The sequence below is a fragment of the Amblyomma maculatum genome, chromosome 1 (genome assembly GCF_055883805.1).
Source record: "Amblyomma maculatum isolate TAMU_Amacu chromosome 1, ASM5588380v1, whole genome shotgun sequence".
Classification (NCBI taxonomy): domain Eukaryota; kingdom Metazoa; phylum Arthropoda; class Arachnida; order Ixodida; family Ixodidae; genus Amblyomma; species Amblyomma maculatum.
This window is the reverse complement of record NC_139344.1, coordinates 202,366,426-202,373,975: the sequence shown is the minus strand read 5'-3', so window position 1 is coordinate 202,373,975 and position 7,550 is coordinate 202,366,426. Positions and strand designations below refer to the sequence as shown.

General features: G+C 51.6%; 1 pseudogene; it reads left to right on the top strand.

Annotated features, from left to right (window-relative positions):
• The first annotated feature begins 2,629 nt into the window (after positions 1 to 2,629).
• Positions 2,630 to 6,269, top strand: LOC146205365 (uncharacterized; annotated as a pseudogene).
• The last annotated feature ends 1,281 nt before the right edge of the window (positions 6,270 to 7,550 follow it).

Genomic DNA, 7,550 nt, shown 5'->3' with positions numbered 1-7,550 from the left:
GGAAGAACGCAAATCAGGGCCGTCCGCACTTCGCAAAGAAAGAGAGGGCGAGAAGAAAATACAGGAAGAAAAGTGCCGAAAGCCATATTTGCACAATAAAAATAAAAAATAAAAAAGAACAGTAAAACTTTTCTTTTTTTTTTTTCTCGCAAGCACTCACAACGGCCGCTGTCCGACTCAGAGGCAGTAGCCGCGCCATTCCGCGCCGATGACCCCCCACAATGATGCAGCGCGTCTCTCGTCGTTTCGACGTCAGCATCAACAAATATTCGGCGAAACGACACATGAAGTTGCCACGATTACGCAATAGCGACGACTCGGTTGAATTAGTTCCATGGAGAACCCGGTTTAGCACAATAATTACTCTACATAATCCCATCTCTTCCCGCGCGCATCGTGTTGACTAATGACACATACTGCGAGACAAGACAAAAGAGTGGCTCACCACTGAAGGCCCAAGGGTTCGAGGTCCACAACCAATGCGAACGCGCGTACCGCAGACACGAGCGTTCATCAAATGGACGACCTCCGCTACGCTGGATTGGATGCGGTTCATTCGGTTATCTGCACCTCATACACTTGGCATCGCTCGGTGCCTGCGACTTCGATATGCACGAGGAGTTACAGATCACCGAGCTCGCGTGATCCACGCGGAAAAAGCAGAGCGCACAGCAAATTCCTGTATTTCAGATCGAATCTAGTGCTAGGCCGGCAGGCGGCGCACACATTAACCGCTCTAGTCCCGTTCATCCGGTCACTTTCTGGACGTCCCCTATTAGGAAGGGCGTGTAGCAGGCCGAATAGCGCTTGAAATGCGCTAAACTACTGTCATGCATGTAAACTAAGGTGCAGTTCAACCCAAAGCGAAGCCATTGTGCCCTCTTCACTTTGCACAGACGTGACACACAGTGAACGACTGACGGTGAATTCGTACGAAGCGAGCGCTTCGCATTGGAAGACGCGCCGCTACTCGTCTCACGACATCAGCTGTGGGTTGCTTTACCGTTTCTCAAAAATCTCGGGAGGAGACAGCCGAGCGATGTCTTAAAAAAATACACTTCCCGGAGAAAAACAACCCGCCGCGATGACGCTGTGGTTAAGACGCTCGGCCAAGGAACCGGAGCTCACGGGTTCGAGCCCAACAGCGGCGGCCGCGTTTCGATGGAGGCGAAACGCAAAGGCTGTGCGTGCGATATCAGAGATACCCAAGTGGTCGAAATTACTCCGTGACCCTCCACTACGGTACCTCTATCTTCTCTTCCCTCGCACCTTTTTCCCTGCGTGGTTATCGAAAAGTATCGCTATCCTCCCGACCTCGAGTCATATGATTGGTGGAAACGTTGGAACCGGATATACCGGTTCTGGGGTCTGTTGTGGCATCCGAGATTTCTTCAGCCCAGTTAGGTTCCCTAGCCCCGTGCACCGCTTAGGGGGCGCCACTGAAAGCCGCCTGGCGGCCGTTTTCAAAACTACTTCCGGGATACGAGTTGCCGCTGTTCATACGTCGCTGCGAGGAATGCCGATGCTCGCGGCGGAATTTTTTTTTTTTTTTTCAGCTCCTGTCGATTTTTTCTATGGCAGCCTGAAGCATAAAATTAAGGTTGCCTTTCGCGTACAAGCGAAAGCATTGTTAATGTTGCAGCCATCCCAGAGAAACTAATGCGTACACGCGCCAGGTGCCTTTTACAAACAAGTGCTAAATGACCGGCTGCATTTTTGAGCTCTGCTTTTCTGTGGGTATGCTGCGTCGACTGATCAATTACTTCAACAGAATAATCGCTGCTTTTTTTTTATTTATCTTGCTTTTGCTTTGCAAGCTATTTTAACATGTGCTCATGGTGACGCACCTTGATCCAATATACGAGACAGTCTGCGCCACCCGCCGTTACATCGTGCCAGCACCGGCATATCGCTCCATCGGCCGAATTCGGAAGACTCCCATGTCGCAGAAAATTCGGCGTCGTCGTAATTAGCCGTGGGAACGAAATACCTGGATGGAATATTCATGAGCAGTTTGAAATGTTCATATTGACGCTAAATTTCTCAAGGAAGTTCCGTAACTAAATGAAGATAATTAAGCGGAAATGAAAACTGGGTGAACTTTCAGTGGGAAGTCGAACCCAGGACGTTCGTACTGCGAGACACACACACGCTCATAGGTCGCGAAGGCTGGCTGTTCAAGCTGAATAAAGGTGCGCCTACTAATTCGCGATGCGAACGGGGTCCGACAATGCAATCGCGTCCTGACCTCAATGGGCTTAGCCGTAACGATGGATCGGACAGCGGCGATGACATTTAGCGTAGCAAGACTCCAAGCTGGGCTTGTTGGTTCATAGTTACTAAAAAGAAAAGCGCTGCAAATCTTTTTAGTAACATTTAGCGTATTGTTATAGCGTGGTGTTGTATCGCGAGTAGGACGCTCGCTATGCATTGTCGTGGCTAATCGCGTTCGTCATGTCTGCGCATGCGCTGGCAGCTCACGTAGGTATAAGACGGCGCGCGTTCTCCAGGAGTTGTTGGTTTGAGGCTACGAACTTGCACCTCGGAATAAAGCCTCCTGTTCCTGTTGACCTGGCGTCTGGATACAACAATAGGCGACGAGGATGGGATAATTGGCCAGGCTGCTAGGATGACCAACACCGTCAGAAAGCTACCGGAGTTCCAGCCGGACAGCGGCGACTTCGAAGTGTACCTGGAACGCTTCGAATTATTCGCTGCTGCCAACGACGCTACAGATGACTAGAAACTGCAAGTTTTCTTAACGGCTATAGGCGAGAAGGCCTACGTCACGCTCCGGAGCTTACTGCTGCCACAGACGCCGGCGAAGTCTTCATTGAAGTCACTACGTTCCCAAACGCTCGCTTGTCACCGAACGCTATCGGTTCAACCAGCACAGGCAGGAAACCCATGGGAACATTGCGGACTTTATAGTCGAATTGAAGAGGCTAGCGGCAACCTGCGAATTCGGCGCGTTTCTTAGCGAGGCTCTACGGGACCGGCTCGTCGCGGGATTGCGTTCCGAAGCAGTACGATGCCGACTGCTGGCCCTTCCTGACGATGAAAAAACAAACATGGGACCGAGCGTGTAGTGTGGCCATAGCCATGGAAGCCACGAGCCAGGACACTTAAAGACATGCTGCAATTGTCGAGCAACCAAGCAGCAGCGTCCGACCGCGTCGAAGTCTACTGGAAGCCGGCGACAGAGAAACAACGGAACGCGCATACCGGAGAAATGGCTATCAAGCAAGGAGCAAGCGTTCGTAGGAATGAGCCGCAAGGGACGAACGCAGCCTGTCGCCGATGCGGAGGCGAACACTCACCTGTGAGTTGCCCTTTTGTACACACGTATACAACACGTATACAGTCGGAAATTGAAACGCGATAAAGCGAGCGCTTACGACCACCGATTCGTGAAGGTTATGCGCTCCATGTAAAAGGTAAAAGGACAAAGTATTTAGATGCGGCTCTTACCAATTAAGCACAGCTTATAATATGTATACATGTACCATGCGCTTAGAGCACCGTGTTTAATTCATTAAATCTCGCTCCTTGTCATCATGTCCGTCTTAACTTTGCACTCAGGACCTATGAATGGCTTGAAAAATTAGGCGCTACAAAAATACGCATCACTGGACTAATTAAAGTAACTATTACAGGTTTACGCAGAAACCAACATATTTTGTTTCCTATACCTAAACGCGAATGGTAGCAATCGTCAGAAAATGCACGATGATGTGCTGATATTGTTTCAAGTGCTTCCATATCGAAATATAATATAGTACAGGAATGACAAGCCGCTTGTTGTCGCGAAGTGAACTCGAACAGTACGCTCGCGGTCGTAATGCTTGCCGAGATGGGGCGAGTAAATATGACACCCAGCGCGTTTTTTATTTTGTATTTTTATTGCAAGGAAAAACTATTGTTGGAGATGCCCCATAGTTTGTGTCACAGCGTATTGGCAGCGGATGCTGTGTGTGGAACAATGCAAACGCCGCGGGAAAACGAATTCATGACGCGGAGACCGCATAAGAAACACACGGCTGGCTAACGACGCGGCCGGCTCCGCTCCCGGATCTACTTTCAACTCCGCCACCAGCGGCGTGGCCGTCGCTTTGAACGGGGCGGAAACAGGCCGGCAGCGGGCAGGGTATTTTCTCTACTCATACCCTGATTTGCAGGACGGAAATGAACATGGCACGAACATTCACAAACGGCACCATTGCTGACTTTCACGAAGTCCTAGCGCAGCCGAAGTGGAGAAAGGACACGCTACTGGCAAGCCCTCAGCGGGCGTCCGCTTTGGTACTCGTTTCGTTGGCGTATCAAAAAGGCGGTTAAACGGACGCCTAACGTGGGAAAGCCAATTTTAAGTAACACCGAGGCAAATTCTATTCAGTTATCGTTGCCAGTTAGAACTTGAAGGCCCGCAAATGCGGCTGCGACACTGAAATCGATATCTGATTACATGAGTGGACAGGGTGCGGCGGCGGCGCGCGCTTCGTGCCGCTGTCCTTCAGTCCGGCTGAGGCGGATTATGTTATTCTATCGCTAAAACAATATTTTCGATTTTCTTTCTTTTACACGTCGATTTTTTTTTTTTTTTTCAAGCACAGTAACTGGAACGGAGAAAGAAGGCGCGCACGGTAGATCTTTCCCCGTATGTAAACCGCATTAGCGAAAAAGAAATGAGAGTTGAAGAAAGGAATAAAGCATCGCGAGGCAAGACGGGACACAACCAGCCCGTATTCGCCCTCTTCTGAAATGCGAGTTATACACCGCAGAATGCAGTACATATAAGCGCCAAACGTCCAATCTGTGGCGCCAATTTTGGCTGCTCTATAGAAGCTGCCCCAAAGTGACAACGGGCAATTACATCGCTGCACAAAATGAACACACAAACGGGCGGACGCTGCTCAACTTGCGCCGGTATACCTATAGAGTACGTTTGCACTATAAGGATACAAGAAAAAAAATAATAAAGCAGCAGTTTCTAACTATGCACCATGGTATACGGCGTGTGTTACTCCGCTGAAAAGGAAATATAATTATTTCTCAGCCCTTGAATATACCAAAAAAGCCAGAGACATCAAAATGTTTGCGCTTATAATGTGGTCGGATGGTTAGCTAGCTCAGCGCTTCCGCTTGCTATATTTAGGTAACCAGAAAAACTTTAGTAGCGGACTGCCTTCTGCCAAATGTGTGTGGCGTTTACCGCAGACTTGAATTGTATGCGACTATAGTAGCCGACTACTTCGAAAGAATGTCATTGTTTAGCCAAGCCTGCCTTTAATGGCACACATCCGCTTGCCCTTTCCGCGCAATCAAGGGAACATGGATTCGAAAGCAGCAAGCGGTGGCAGCCACTCGCCACACGAGCACAATGACCGATCAGGCATTCTCATAATTAAACAACAGAGCAAGATGTGCGCCCAACCGCTCGGGCGACGCAGCCAGCGACAAGAGCCACACGCATTGCAGCGGCTGGTCTTGCTATACCGCGAGCGGAGCCTGGCCGAGAGGCGAGAGCTGACCCAGAGCCGAGACAAGCCTGGGAACAGCGCGGGGTCCGAGCGGGCGGCAGCCTCAGCCGCTGGCCCCGAGTCACGCTTGGGCCATTTACATAGCTTATTTGATCTGCATGTTCAAACACGGCTCCCGGCCGCCAAAAACAGCAAAGAAACGAGAGCCGTGTCCCGCCGAGACAACACAAAACACCCCGGGAGATGCGACCCGCATCGCGGCGCTTGACACGAGGATTCCCGCTGGCAGCCCGACGGCGGTTTTTTTACCACCGCGGCTGACAGCAGCGCGCGGGGCCACCTCCTTCCGACAACCGAAAACACCGCGGCGTGCGTTGTCACGACTGGCGTGACGCGGTTCATTTAGAGGAACAAGAGGCGCCTGCCTCGGCCCGACGGTTTAAGACCGCTGCCGTCTTTTGAGAGAGCTCGGCAGCTGCAGCGAACAGCGCGCACGCATCGACCCCGCTTTGGCAGCACTATTTCCAGCCGAGAGATACTCCGCATTGTTCCAGAAACGGCGCCCAGAGGGAGGAGCGTCCCGACCTCCTCCCCGCCCGCGATGACACAATTTTCGCGACCACTGGGCCGAGGGAATTTAGCTGGAACAACCCGTCGGCTAAGCCACACACCGTCCTGCCGGGACTGTCACGAATCGAGCCCTTTGGACGTTCGCTGCGCGCGCGCCGCCCCGAAGCCGGTCACGCGGCAGACGCCACTGAGGTATACATACGCAGCTTTGTGGCGTAGCCATTCTGGTATGCTATACCGGAACGGCACTCCGGTTAAGTTTGGGCAGGTATGCAACCAACAGTCGCTTGTGACGTTCGCCTGGAGCCAGAGGTGGGTGAGGACAGTCGAAAAATATTTCGCAGCGACAGGCTTGAACAGGTGACTTTCCTCGAGGTAAAATGGCATCGCACCTTGCCGCAGCCAGGGGCGCAATCTTTTCCCGGAAGCCACTTCTGTGCGAATTTTCAACTTCACCCGCAACCGCGAAGTAAAAAAGAAAAAAGAGCAAACCAGTACGAGCCCCGCCGGGGTGGTGCAGTGGTAAGACGCCCGACTACTGTGCCGGAGTTCCCGGGATCGAATCCCGGCCTCGGCGGCTGCGTTTCGATGGAGGCGAAACGAAGAGGCGTCCGTGTGCTGTGCGATGTCAGCGCACGTTAAAGATCCCCAGGTGGTCGAAATTACTCCGTAGCCCTCCACTACGGCCCCCCTTTCTCTCTATCCACTTTCACTCCCACCTTCCTCCCTTTCCTTACGGCGCGGTTCAGGTGTCCACAGAGCAAGTGTGACAGATACTGCGCCTTTCCCTTCCTATGAACCAACCAACCAACCAACCAGTACGAAAGGCCAGACAGATGACGATGGAAGGAAAATGCGAATTCTGCCGCTGCGATCATGTCTTGGCCAACAGGCAATGCCACGGCTGCGCGCAGAGGAATGTTGCGCATCGGACCTTGCTGCGGCGAGCGTTACAGCGACAACTCGACCGGCTCGATCTTGAACGCGACCACTCAAACATGGCGCACCTAGGCGAAACCTGACCACCATCATCACCGCCACCACCCGTCGCACTCGATTTAAGCGACAATAATGCGAAACAAGCAGTACAAAAACAACTACTCCCAGATTTCGCGCCTCGGAGAAGGTCACTCGCGTAGCTGGCGATGTAATAAAGAAATGAGGCGCTAGGCAGCTAAGACCGAAGCAAATGTGACTCGTATTCATCACAAATAGTTGGGAGAACGTAGCTTTTCCCAAAACGAATAGGCTTAATATCGCTGCTTGTCAAAAGCTGTGTCCAGAACAATGTCCGAAAACGTGACGCCATCGAGATTAGCGGTATCGTATATCACCTATACAATGAACCTTGACATTCTGCAAAGACCTGCGTTGTCACCGCGGGATAAGCGACAGCTGTCCACCAAAAACATTCCCCGCACAGTTGCGTATATAGACACCAACTCGCCAAGAACATCCTAAGCGAACTTCTAAACCGCATTTAAACGGTCTCCAAATTGA